At 36.5% G+C, this 14,523-nt stretch overlaps 1 protein-coding gene across 5 annotated transcripts in view; it reads right to left on the bottom strand.

Moving 5' to 3' along the window:
- The window catches only part of opn5 (opsin 5), a 75,340-nt gene that overhangs the window by 23,618 nt on the left and 37,199 nt on the right, over positions 1 to 14,523 (bottom strand). The window lies entirely within an intron of this gene.

The raw sequence follows: 14,523 nt of genomic DNA, 5'->3' as shown, positions 1-14,523 counted from the left end.
CAACATTATACCGGTATTACCGTGAACGGTATGATAGGCCCAGCCCTACAGTACTGATTTGTTAATGAAATAGTAGGCCCACCCTAAGGCACACCTTTCATATCATTTTTTTTTACCATAATTTAGAAAATCAATATTATATTGAATTTAAAGGCCATTTTTCATAGACTTTTATAGAATTGTGTGTGTTCTTGCAACCAGAAGAGTCTCCCCCTAATGGCCATTAGACAGAATAGGTTTAAGACACTTAAGCATTGTTTTCACTAGCAGACTCAGAAGCTTTGTCAGTTTCTTATTTACATTCTTAGGTAGGGTGACCAACCATCCACTTTTCACGTTCTGTCCGGGGCGTCCGGGGGGGATTTTCGAGATTAATGAAAATGTCCAGATTTTCCTACAGAGGACCCATATGTGTGACGTCATCTCCGAGCAGCTGCTTTGTGAGTGGCTGTTCTGTGCTCACAGACGGGACAGACAGTGTGCAGCAGCGCCTAGTGATGTTTAAAAGATGTCAAAGCACAACTGCAGCTTTTCAGATGAACTGCAAAAAACATTTCCCTTGTACCATCCCGGTACTGGTAATTTCTCTTATAGAGATGAGGCCTTATTTCTGTACCATTATTTAATTCCAGAAGTTTTTAAGTTATTTTTTTTGCCCTTGTTGACTTGTAACAGCCTATATCACATTTTTTTATTTCACCATTCATTAACTGCACAGAGACGGCATAGCTTAAATATGTTAAAATTTTCTTTAGGCAAACAGTATTATTAAAGTTCTTCATGACTGGGCCAAGTGTCCTCTTTTTTGGAAATCAAAATATGGTCACCCTATCTTAGGTAACAGTACAAAAATCACTTGATAACTATCAGGAAAAAATAAATACTGATGAACAAATTAGATTAAATTTATGCTTAACACTGAAATTTGCACAGTGTAAATTTAAACATTATAATGTCTCATGAGCTTACAGCTGAGATAGAGGTGGGTTGCAAAGTGGCTTGCAGCTGTGCAGGAATTGTAGGCAAGCTAAAGTAGCTGATTTAAGATGCACTATATGTAGCAGTCAACAAAATGTGTAGCAGGCGATTAGTTAAGCTATCAGCTGATGATGATGACCTGCTGTGACTACATCCAAGCCTGACTTTCTGGCCTGACTAAACTAACACTATCGATCTTGAGTCTAAAACTCTATCTCTACACTTACACATATTAATAACCATTTTTTCAGTGATTCAAGTAAAATTGCCTCGATAGGGGAGTGTTTTACAAACAAAAATGTAGATCTTGTCTAGTGAAAATGTATTCTGTGCCTTTTCTGAGACAATTTTCATCAATTACATTAAAAAGACACCCTCAGACCAACAAACATCGTGAACTCACTACTGAATAAAAGGGGCTTTTTATAAAAGGCACCTCACTGCAATCAACTGAATGATTCCACATGCAAAACGAAATAAAGTGAAGATGTGAAAGCATCTGAAGCAGCTCCTGAAATAAGAAAAGATATAGTTGCAGTTGTAGACCAAAAAACCAACAATTAACACATCTATCCATGTTATCTTAGCGATGATCTCAACTGTTCCATCTAAATATTAAATGTTGTTAATTTTCACTGATGCATCGTGGTACCAATATTTAGCATTCTTTCCCAGATCCAATACATATGTAGTAACATTACAGTGAGTTTATCAGAGCTGATTCAATGATAACAGCTGCTGGTGGCAGAAATAACGCTGAACAAGTTATTTTTTTGGCCCCAGGTTTCCTTCTAATCACTTTTAAACTATGCAATTCTCACTCACCCAACCATCCTGCTATTAAAGTTTCCATTTTGCCATATTTCTTTGTTACAAAAATACTTAAGAATGTGGCTTGAGACTAAAATCATAATTTAAAATATTGACATGTACGTGACAAATAAAAGGATCTTGAATCTTGACATCTGACTCAAAATTGAAAGAATCACGAGAAGCACAGAAAAAGAGGACTGACATGAAGCAAAAGGTCCAGGAGTCACACCGTGGAAGAGCCGCTCAGGGCGTATGCACTCGTGTCGTATGAGGCAACCTTCACTGTTTGGGTCACGTCAAGGATGCCTGTCTTTTCTAAACTGTAAAACCATTGTTCAGTTAGGGTTAACTAAGTTGAATTAATGTCCAAACTCAGTTACACATATTTTGTCTTGTCATACTGCCCTAACACTTCCCTTGCATCTAAAAGATTGCTTATTTTCAGGTCTTTCTGGAATCAATCTGAAGTCACCCTCAAAATTAAATCTATAAATAATGCTTCATTTAGCATTTCACTGGTGCAAGAGACTCTCAAAGCAAACCGAAGCCCCTTTCTATTTACTGCATCAATGAATAGATGGTTTTGAATATACATATTGGAATTAGAATCAAAATCAGTTGAGAAGTTCCCAAAGACCCCCATTTTGTTCCCATTCATGTGTAACGGTTTAGGTACTTATTGGTTATCAACCACTGTGACTGAAATTTTAAAAAAAGCTCAATTGACAGTGGCAAAAATAAGACTTCATATTATAGATTGACTTTTTAATGGATATTCTTAACGGCAGAAGCATAAACAGTTTAAACCAGTTTAAAATAAAACTCAAAAAAAGAAATAAGGGGGTAAATAAAGTTGTTACGTGTGGCTGTGTGCAGACAGGAATAGGACCCAAGGTGCAGACTCCGGAGACAGTCGTGAACTCAAAACAGCTTTAATGTAAAACTCAAAATATAACATAACTGGGGGGGGGAAATCAAACTAAACTTAAACCAGAGGACTGACAGAACACACAGCTAAATAAACGGTAGATCGCAACACAGACACAGAGAAACACAGGGCTTAAATACACAGAGGGAGCAATCAGGGAATGGGTAACAGGAGGGAAACACAGCTGGGGCAAATCAGGCCTAACGAGACAAGGGGAAGCGAAACCAGATACATTAACATCAGACATGGACTTTCAAAGTAAAACAGGAAACACATAACACAGACTGAACCAAAGACACAGACTCACATGCAGGCACTACAACAGAGGGAACAGAGACGTGGGACCAGGGCAGACACAGACACTGACTGGACACGGGGATATAGCGGACAGGGGAGACAGCAACTAAGGATTACACAGAGACAAACCATAAGACATAACTCTAACAAAGAAACCAAAGCATAGAAATGATAAATAATATATAAACTCAAAACCCTGGGTCAACGACCCAGGCATCCTAACAAAAGTAGATACTTCTGCCTACTCCTTTTCAAACAACTGAATGGAATGATATTATGGAATGTTGGTGAATGTATATGTTTGAAATAAAAATGAATTGAACTGAACATCCACCTGTACTGTTTTGGACACCACCTATCAACTCGCTGTTAGATTGTTAGATTAGCCAATATAGCTGCAATTAAGTATGTTCGAAAGTAGGGTTAGCGTGCACCTACAGCAATGAACAAATTTAAGTAGTGACCATACGGTGACAGGTCTTAACAGCTAAACTTTATAATGTCATAAAATCTGCCTGGTTCTTTTTTGTGGACCTATAGTTCAACTAATAAGCTAGTTAAGGCTGTTTTCATAAGTCTCTTCTCCACTCTTGAGCATGCCCTCCACTATACACACTTTCACACACACACACGATTAAACAACAACTTGAGATTAACTTCAGTCGCTGCAAAAAGAAAAAAACTGATCACCATAAACACACACTTACATCTTAGCTATCTACAAAGATGCAGTGAAACTATATACTATATAATATATGCATAATATTATCTCAATTAGCAAGATATCATAATAATCGATGCCTGAGGTGAGGGACACAACCCTGATCTGCAAAGCACATACTGTAAATTATCCTTGTAGTAGTTGCAGCAGTAAAAATAGTGGCCTTTAAATTGACCATAGTTTAATGTAGTGTATGATATTCCTTTCAAAAATTAATACCTACAAAAAATATACATATTTTTAAATTGATGTTTTAACCACCGTGGCATCAGCCATTGATTTCTGAACTTTTCAGAGTTAGTACTTTGAAAACTGTGTTAGCTTTTTGGATATAGATATTTGAACTAGACTGTGATGCTATTGGCTAATGCCAGCTAGCTTACTTCATAAAAGCTGCAGTACATAGACACACTTCTAAGTACTAAACTTATAGACTGAACTGAAAAACCTCCATAGCTCAGTGGTTAGAACACTGGTTTACTAAACCAGGGGTTGTGAGATCAGTCCTCACTGGGGCTAAGTTGGGTGATAGAGGATGTCACCTACCAACTAGAAGGCCGGTGGTTTTCATTTGATCCCTGTCTACTATAGTCTGCATGCCAAATATCCAAGATACTAGCGATGCATCCATTGGCATGTGAATGTTAGAACAGAGTGCTTTGGCGAATGTGGCAAGATGTGTAAAGCGCCTTGAGTGCTCAGATAAAGTAGGGAAGCGCTATATAAGAACTACTCCATTTACCATTTACAAAGCAGCTTATTTGTCAGGTATCTCCACTGAAATCTTCTAAAGGCAACAACAGCACAAACACAGTTGAGAGGTCCAGTTAGTGGAGTTGAGGCCTTGCAGACAGCTATCAATTACATTTCTATAATGGAATAAAGCTTCATATTGCCCTCTTAGTCAAAGAGAAGCTAGCCTCAACCAGTCAGTAAAATAACAGGTGAATTTGACTTCATTCTTTTAGTCCCCAGTGTTGTGGCTTTTGGCAAACACACTTTCAGGAATAATCAAATTTAATTAAATGTACACCTAATAAAGATGTAATATTAAGTCTTCCAAAACACTGCTAATCACTGCAGCATGATTCAGAATTCTTGGCTGATATGGTTCATAAGTGTAGCAAGACATTCTGACCTTTAAGCGAGTACTCAACTGACCCAATTTTGAATAAAAGTCTTAAGTTTTTCTCAATAGAGCGATGTCATCATTCATATCACAAGGCAGCAGAGGACAGCAGGATGGTTTGAAAAACACTTACTGTGAGGCAGGACAACTGCACAAGTAGCTAGAGGGGAAACACATGGGTTGATAAGCTGGCTCTGTTCACTTTCGGTATGCACATGGTCTTTTTTGGTTTAACTACAGACTGTCTGCACAGCGTGGGGCACACAGGTCAGCATCCCACGCTAATATGTGCAAACAGAATCCATGCACAGCAGGCAGATGATGATCAAAATTCATCATATAAAAAGCACACTGAAGGTGTATGCCATTTCATCAATGTCAGTACTTTACAGGCATTCTACAATCACAACTGGATGGTAATGGGCTGGTACTTATATAGTGCTCTTCTACTCTAAATAAGCACTCAATAAGCTTTTGACTACAAGAATCATTCATCCAGTTTCACGCACATTCATACAAGAGCTTCTTTCTAAGCACCTTTGATGCACTTGTGCAATATTCACACACACACAAACACGCGCGCGCGGAGCATGTCAGGGTTCAGTATATTGTCCAAGGATAATTTGGCATGCAAGCTGGAGTAGCTGGGCGAATCAGTCTACCAACCTCGATGCAAATTTTGTAGCACTTACGCCAATCCTGCTAACACCCAAAAAGCAAGACCCAAGCTGCAGATGGATGGTTTGTGCTAGAAAGAGGGTATAGAAAGAAACATCTTACTACTGTAAAGCATCTAGTGTCCCCTTGCATTTTGGGGAATGCTACCCAATGCACCACTCAAAGATATAACTTTTTTGTTTTGTTCTTTTATTTATTCGTTGCAGTTTATACAGTCTACGTCTAGTTGTTGAAGAAATCATGTGTGAAGATAAAAATCAAACATGCACTTATCTCAAGTTTTCATTCAAAATGACAAATTTTTAAGTGTTTGAATTAAAGAGAATAGCTTGAAATCTCAATGTATGGATCCCTCTAACTCCAAACAAGCAAAACAATATATAAACATACAGCTATAAGTAAAGTTTGCAAGAAGGCAATTGTTTTAGTGTTCTAAAGGCTGGGGTTTCCCATAACATTTTACATTTTTACTGTACAAAACTACAGGGTGGGCCATTTATATGGATACACCGTAATAACATGGGAATGGTTGGTGATATTAAAGACCTATTTGTGGCACATTAGTATATGTGAGGGGGCAAACTCCTCAAGATGGGTGGTGACCATGGTGGCCATTTAGAAGTCGGCCATCTTGGATACAATGTGACACATCAAACTTATTGGTAATGACACAAGAAAAACAATGATGTGTTTGGTTTCAACGTAACTTTATTCTTTCATGAGTTATTTACAAGTTTCTGACCACTTATAAAATGTGTTCAATGTGCTGCCCATTGTGTTGGATTGTCAATGCAACCCTCTTCTCCCACTCTTCACACACTGATAGCAACATCGCAGGAGAAATGCCAGCACAGGCATCCAGTATCCGTAGTTTCAGGTGCTGCACATCTCGTATCTTCACACCATAGACAATTGCCTTCAGATGACCCCAAAGATAAAAGTCTAAGGGGGTCAGATCGGGAGACCTTGGGGGCCATTCAACTGGCCCACGACGACCAATTCACTTTCCAGGAAACTGTTCATCTAGGAATGCTCGGACCTGGCACCCATAATGTGGTGGTGCACCATCTTGCTGGAGAAACTCAGGGAACGTGCCAGCTTCAGTGCATAAAGAGGGAAACGCATCATCATGTAGCAATTTCAAATATCCAGTGGCCTTGAGGTTTCCATTGATGAAGAATGGACCCACTATCGTTGTACCCCATATACCACACCAAACCATCACTTTTGTTGTTCCAACAGTCTTGGAGGGATCCATCCAATGTGGGTTAGTGTCAGACCAATAGCGGCGGTTTTGTTTGTTTAACTTCACCATTCACATAAAAGTTTGCCTCATCGCTGAACAAGATCTTCTTTCATTTCATTTTCATTTATTTATTTATTTCACACTTGGTACAACAGATCAAACAAACCAACCACACTTTCTATCAATAAAGCACTACAACCATGTGTGAAAAGGAGCAGGAAGAAGAAAATATTCTTATTAAACCCTGCCCCCTATCTACAATCCAACTTATATTACAAGTGGGCACCAAAAATCAGGGAACAAACTAATATTAACATTTCTCTCCGGTCCTAACCCAAACCAAACAACAAATTTACAATCAGAATATACCACTCCACATAGTAATAAGGAGAAAAATAAAATTAAAATAAATAAAACAAAAAATTATAAAGGATCCTTTTTCAATGAACTCCAATTTCATTCGCATTCTTCATATTGAGTTATCGTTTTAAGCATGTAACACTTTTTAAAACAATGTAAACTTATACAATTCTTTAAATTATAATGAAGAGAGTTCCACAGTCGTATACCCCTAACCGTTGTACTCATTAATCTTTGTGTTGTCCTAGCTAACTGATGCTTAAAATAAAATTTCCTTCTACTATCTTCTCCCCCTGAACACATTAAAAATACTCTTTGTAACTTAAAGGGCAAAATATTATTTTTAGCCTTAAACATAATTAATAGTGTCCGTAATTTCACTAAATCTCCTAATTTTAATAATTTTGATTTTATAAATAATTTATTTGTATGTTCTCTATATGTAACGTTATGAATCATTCGTATCACTTTCTTCTGTAATAAGTTTAGAGGTTTTATAGTATTCTCATATGTATTCCCCCAAACTTCAACACAGTAACTAAAGTATGAGAAAAACAATGAAAAATATAAAATGCGCATTGTTTTATAATCTAATAAATCTCTTACATTTCCCAAAATATAAATGCTTTTAACCATCTTCTTTCTAATATACTCAATATGAGATTTCCACGTCAAATTTTCATCTACTATTACACCCAAAAAACGAAATTCAGTAACTCTTTCAATCACTTCTCCATCAATGGACATAATGACTTCATCCTCCTTTACACGATTGCCAAATATCATGAATTTAGTTTTTGTCAGTTTCAAAGATAATTTATTTACATCTAACCATTTTTTTAATCTTAACATCTCAGAAGTCATAATTTCAACCAAATCTTCCAAATTCTCTCCAGAGCAATAAAAATTTGTGTCATCTGCAAATAAAAAAGAATTTAACCTTTTTGATACATCACAGATATCATTAATATATAAATTAAAAAGTTTAGGTCCCAAAATAGAACCTTGAGGAACGCCACATACAATCTTCAATCTTTCAGAAGTATTGCCGAGATAATGTACATATTGCAACCTATTTTCTAAATAACTCCTTAACCAATTCAATGCCACTCCTCTCACACCATAGTTATACAATTTAGAAATCAAAATAGAATGTTGTAACGTATCAAAAGCTTTTTTTAAAATCAACAAATACCCCCACTGTATATTTATTATTATGGGTTGCAGATGAAATATCGTCAATGAAAGTCAACAATGCTAATGCCATTGATCTATTTTTACGAAATCCAAATTGATTTTCATTTATTAGTTGATATTTTTCAATAAAACTATCAAGTCTTTGCGCAAAGAGTTTTTCAAGCACTTTTGAAAACTGTGACAAAAGAGACACTGGCCTATAATTGTTAAAACTATGCTTATCTCCTGATTTATATAAGGGTATCACTTTTGCCACTTTCATTCGATCAGGAAATACTCCTGATTGTAGCGAAAGATTAAAAATATAGCAAAGAGGAATACTTATACAATCTAAAGTCTTTTTAATTATAACCATGTCTATACCATCACAGTCAGTAGATTTTTTATTTTTAAAATTTTCTACAATTGCTACTATTTCTTTTATGGTAATATCGGCCAAGAATGTGGAATTAACCATTCTATTATCTCCTTTCCAGGCTTCCTCATATTCTGGATCGTCATTTTTCCTAATTAAATTTGCTAAAGTAGGTCCAACATTTACAAAAAAGGAATTGAATTCGTTTACTACTTCAGTCTTGTCTTCGACAACTTGATTATTCTTAATAAAATAATTAGGCCGATCTAAGGGTGTGTTCTTGTTACCCAATACCTCCCTAAAAATATTCCAAATGCCCTTAATTATATTCTTGTTTTCCTGAAAAAGTTTATTATAGTAGTCTTTCTTGGCTTTCCTCAATATTAATACCAACTTATTTTTATAAACTTTGTATTTCATTTCCGCATTCTTAGTTCTCTGTTATATAATCCCTATATAAATTATTTTTCTTTTTACACGCATTTGCAAGACCCTTAGTTATCCAAGGGTTCATATTCTTATTCTTTTTCTTATACTTAAATGATCCCAATGGACAATGTTTATCATACAAGGCCAAATATGTATTTAAAAATGCTCCGTATGCAACGTCGACCTCATTAACATAAACCTCCTTCCAGTCCACTTCCATGAGGTCTTGTCTAAACTTGTTAATTGCCTCGTTATTTCTTACCCTTCTATGACTCATGAAACCAACTTCTTCCTTTCTTTTCATATTTAAATCAAAAGTAAAAAAGACTGGTAGATGATCGCTTATATCATTCATGATGAGGCCACTCATAATATTACTCTCCAAACTATTAATTAAAATATGATCAATTAGTGTTTCTGATTTATCCGTTATTCTACTCGGCTTTATGATTAAAGGATAAAATCCTTTACCAAATAATAATTCAAAAAAATCTGACGAAGCCTTATCATTTGCCTCTTTACAAAGATCAATGTTGTAATCACCACATAAACATACAGTCTTATTTCCCTTAGCCTTACTCAATAAGTCTTCTACTGCTTCTGTAAATAACTCAATCTGTGACCCCGGTTTCCTATATATGCACGTTACAATTATATTACTTCTTCTTTCTATATCCAATTCCACTGTCACAGACTCCATTAAATCGTCTATAGCCACAGACACACATTCAACTTTTTTACATTTCAAATCGCAATTAACAAAAAGTGCCACCCCTCCTGCCTTCTTCTTAGTTCTATTTACAAAGTATAAATCGTACCCTTCAATACAGAAATTACAACCCCTATTCTCATCTAACCATGTTTCAGACAGAGCAATTATTTGAAACCTTCGTGAACTGACAGCCCTGTTCCAATTTTTGTTTTGCTTATTCTGCAAATTCTGTGCACCGATCTGGGTCATCCTCGTTGAGATGCTGCAGTAGCTGGAGTTTGTAAGGGTGCCATTTGTGAGTAGCTAATATCCGCCGAAGGGATGTTCGGCTAATGCCACTCTCCAGTGACATGTGCCGAGTGCTACGCTGTGGGCTTTTGCTGAATGAAGCTAGGACAGCCACTGATGTTTCTTCATTAGTGACAGTTTTCTTGCGTCCACATTTTGGCAAATTCAACACTGAACTGTAGCATGGGAGATGGGTGGTCTCGCAGGGTGTCTTGCATTGAAATCTGCTGCAATGACCCCGTTACTGCGTTCACCAGATATCAACACAATTTCGATCTGCTCCTCACATGTTAAACTCTTCGACATGTCAATGGCTGTGAACAAAGAGAAACTTGTAAATAACTCATGAAAGAATAAAGTTACATTGAAAGCAAGCGCACCATTGTTTTTCTTGTGACATTACCAATAAGTTTGATGTGTCACATGGCACTCTTCCTATTGGAAAAAAAAAGTTGTATCCAAGATGGCCGACTTCTAAATGGCCACCATGGTCACCACCCATCTTGAGGAGTTTGCCCCCTCACATATACTAATGTGCCACAAACAGGACTTTAATATCACCAACCATTCCCATGTTATTACGGTGTATCCATATAAATGGCGCACCCTGTATTGCTAGTAATATTATTATTATTATTATTATTATTATTATTATTTGTTTAGGGTTGTTTGCTAGACGACTGAAATTACTCTATGGACACTAGACAAAACAAACAAACAAACATGTAAATATGTTTTAATTTTAGTTTTATGTTCAAATTAATTACGTTTTGGTCCAAAATCTTTTTTTCATTAAAAATGAAAATGATTCAAAAGAAAGAAAAGAAATGAAAGAATGAATATAGAATAAATTGTTTTTGAAAGTAGAAGTTATTCTCTGTCTTCTGACAGAGAATAACTGTCTTCATATTCCAAAATAGGCAGTATCGAAACTTTAGAGAATATCATTAAAAATGCTGCCAGTGACTGGCATCTGGCAGGGAAAGCGATAAGATGAGTTTAACGATGCACCCCCCCCACTCCGCTCCCAATTGTTTTCAAATTCTGACAAGTATTCCTCAAGACACATGACCTTTCCATCACCTTCTACCAGCCCAACAAGTGTTAATCTGCAACATAATGTGACGGTCCCCAATGTTTAGAAGACCCCTAATAAAATTCTAAATGTCAGACATATTCGTCTGGCATCTCACATCAGTTTTCATTGGAAAACAAGTCACTCATCTGGAAAGAAAAAACACTAGGTTCCTAAATGTTCTGAAGGGATTTAAACTAAACCTGATCTGAAACTATTTCAGTCTGGACAACAACATATGGGATGCAGTGCAACAAAAAGGCCTAAAATCTTAAAATGAAATGTAAAGCCAGGAAACAGACAGACAGCCCAATCTCACCAGGAGAGGAAAGAGCTATTGGGATGGAAATTATTTAATTTATCCTGTGTCTGTGAATAAATGAATCAATGAAAATGCTAAGGGTGAGCTAATACAGCTTTAGTGAAGGTGGCCTGAGTGAGGTGGGGAAAGGAGCTGACTGATGCTGGGCAATTTATATTCAGATCGGGTTAGGGAAGCAGTAAGAAACACGATAAAAATTCCACCTTACTTCTTGCTTAAGGGGTTGTTGGACATTAGATACACGTCCACACCTAATATTTAATATCATTACTCTGGCCAGCCCAAATTACAAGGAATGTTGTAGAGAGGAGGAGCATGAGAAATACATTGACATTAAGGACCAGTTACATTTTGTAACACACTAGGATCACCTTCCTTTCCACTGAAGATAGCTGATTGACTTTCTAATGGTTTTCAAGGTTGCTTGTTGTTTGTTAGTTCTCATCAGTTAGTTATACCAGTTCTCAACATTTCCTAACATTTTCACAGTAATATGCTGTCATTTTTTCCCTCGAATAGTTAAGGCTGAAATCTATTGTGCGTATCTGATACTTCAATATTGCTTTATATTTTTTTAACCATGGAACAAGACTTTCCATCACCCTTTTATCTGGCAACTCAGGGGTGTAAACACTGTCCTGCTCACACTTTATAGTGGTTTTGTGGTGCTGCTGGCTTCAACTGAGGATATAGTCGGGTTGTGGAAGGAAGGATCAAGCATTTCAATCCCAGTGACTGGAAAGTTCTTCATCACAGTACTCGAGAAGAAATTCCAGAACAGAGTCTGCTAGTCAAATGTCAGATTTAGGAGGAATAATGTGGTTTTCATTCCACTCGTTGGTCCGCCTCCCTTTTCTCTCCAGGATATCTGAGTATGTGTGGGACTTTGCCCAACCAGTCTATTTGTATTTAGTATTATGTATTTTGCCAACTTAAAGAAGTGGGGGGGGGGGGGGGGGGGAAATCGCACTGCAGACAAAAAATTTCATAATGTTTATGGACAGGATATTTTGGTGGCAAGTGGCTGAAGGCTTAAGTGGTCTCAGGATCTCATCTCTGCTTTTTGCAGATGATGTGGTTCCATTGACTTCATCAGGGAGATGGGGTTTTTATATCTTCTCTTTTTAATTAATTAAACCTTTAACTGTAGGGTAAAAATAACTCTAATAAAGAAATTAACACCACAAATATAATTTGGCAGCATGAAAACAAACTCAACCACAGGGAAAAGCTATATGTTTACAAACTCATCCACTGATTCGGACCAGAATACACCAACTATAGCCCTAGCAGACAGTGAAATGGATGTGCGACATCAGGTCAGGAGTCATGAAGTGTTGTTTTTTTCCTGCCCTCTTGTCAGGAAATTGAAGCAGCATAAAGGGATGTCCTGTTCTTCACTGAGCTGGCTGAGCAGGGGCAGCGCTTGAGAGAGGAAATCAAAGCTTTCATGTAGGAGGACACATGTTTCACAACTCACTGAATCAAAGTGGGTCAAAATCTTTTTTTAGTTGACACTATACAGAGGTGTGACATGTTCATTTAGAACATGCGGGGTTCAAACAAACAAGTCAATGTGGCATTTAAGAGTGTAAAAGCGTTCATCATAAAACTGAGATTAGGAACAATGCTGCTCACTACGAAAAGCCTCAGCATACAAGGTTCCTGCAAAACAAGGAACTGCATTCAGTACATCCATCACCCTCTTCATCACATTTAAAAGGGTTAACAGCGGAGCACTTTTGACTACAGTCTCATTATGTGTGAAATGGACATTGAAAAAGTCATGTTAGACTCTACTGGACTAATCTGTATATGAAAAAATACTAAATGTTGTATTTTATCATATCTATTGGTGTCTTTCCTTACTCTTTTGGCAGCTGAATGTGGTGTCTGTAATCATTTTAGATATAAGATTCTTATTCTATCATGTTTATGCTTTGATTTATTCAGCTCTTCTCTTTTAGTCTTTTTTTAACAAATAGAATTACAGCATGTAACAAGTGGGGAGTAGGACTTGAATCTCATTTCTGCCTTCAGGTCTCTTGCAGAGCCTTTCGCCTGATGATGGTAGCCATGAATGAACTGCAGTGCAACACAGACCTGACAGTCAACTTAGTTAGGCACGAGGTAACCCATATGGAAAAGATATATATAAATTTTATAAAGTCTGTATCTGTCTTGTGTGAAACTTGTATGAAAAGCATATAAGAGTGAAAACAGATATAAGATCCCTTGAAAAATTATGTAATGAAACTTGTATGTTTTGGATACTTACTAAAGCAATGTATGAAAGTAATGAGAAAGTGGCCATTTTCATGAGTAATCACATATAAGTTTTTACTATTTCTTTTCCATATGGAAAGCCTGAAATGATAGGACACGTTTCAAAGCTATCAAAACTCTTTAAGTACGAAACATGTCTGTTTGGAAACACATGTCAAAATGTAATAAGTCACATGACACACTACTGCTTATCTCCAGACTGATCTGGCTCACTCAGTGTAACTACAATATAACTTACAGTAGACACTAAAAACATGTAGGACAAAACTTAACTGGAATACTGCATATTGTTAAAAAATATAGTTTTCTTTTCATTTTAAGTGCATTAACACAGGTTAAAGCAACTTTCTAGAGCAATTGCAATTTAAAGTGTAAAATATCTGCCACCTTAAAGACACAGGAACACAGCAGCTCCTAATCAATCAACCACTGTACGATCTGTGTAGATGAGAGAGCAGTGACTTATATGCTTCACCAAGTTTAGATGCTGCTTTTAACGCTTGTATTAAATACAAGTTACCTTTTTGCTTTGGACTCAAATTATAAGTAGCAAATGATATTGCATAATTAATACTGAAGATTTTAAATTCCTAAATAGTGTCAAGCACAATCACAGTTTTTGTAGTACTGTTACTTGAAAGCAATATAATAATTGTATTTATTACTCAATGAAATTACATGCATTGTATAATGACAATAAGTACAAATT

This window comes from Maylandia zebra, linkage group LG15 (genome assembly GCF_041146795.1).
Source record: "Maylandia zebra isolate NMK-2024a linkage group LG15, Mzebra_GT3a, whole genome shotgun sequence".
Taxonomy (NCBI): Eukaryota; Metazoa; Chordata; class Actinopteri; order Cichliformes; family Cichlidae; genus Maylandia; species Maylandia zebra.
The sequence above is the reverse complement of the archived record's forward strand: the minus strand, read 5'-3'. Positions and strand labels throughout refer to the sequence as shown.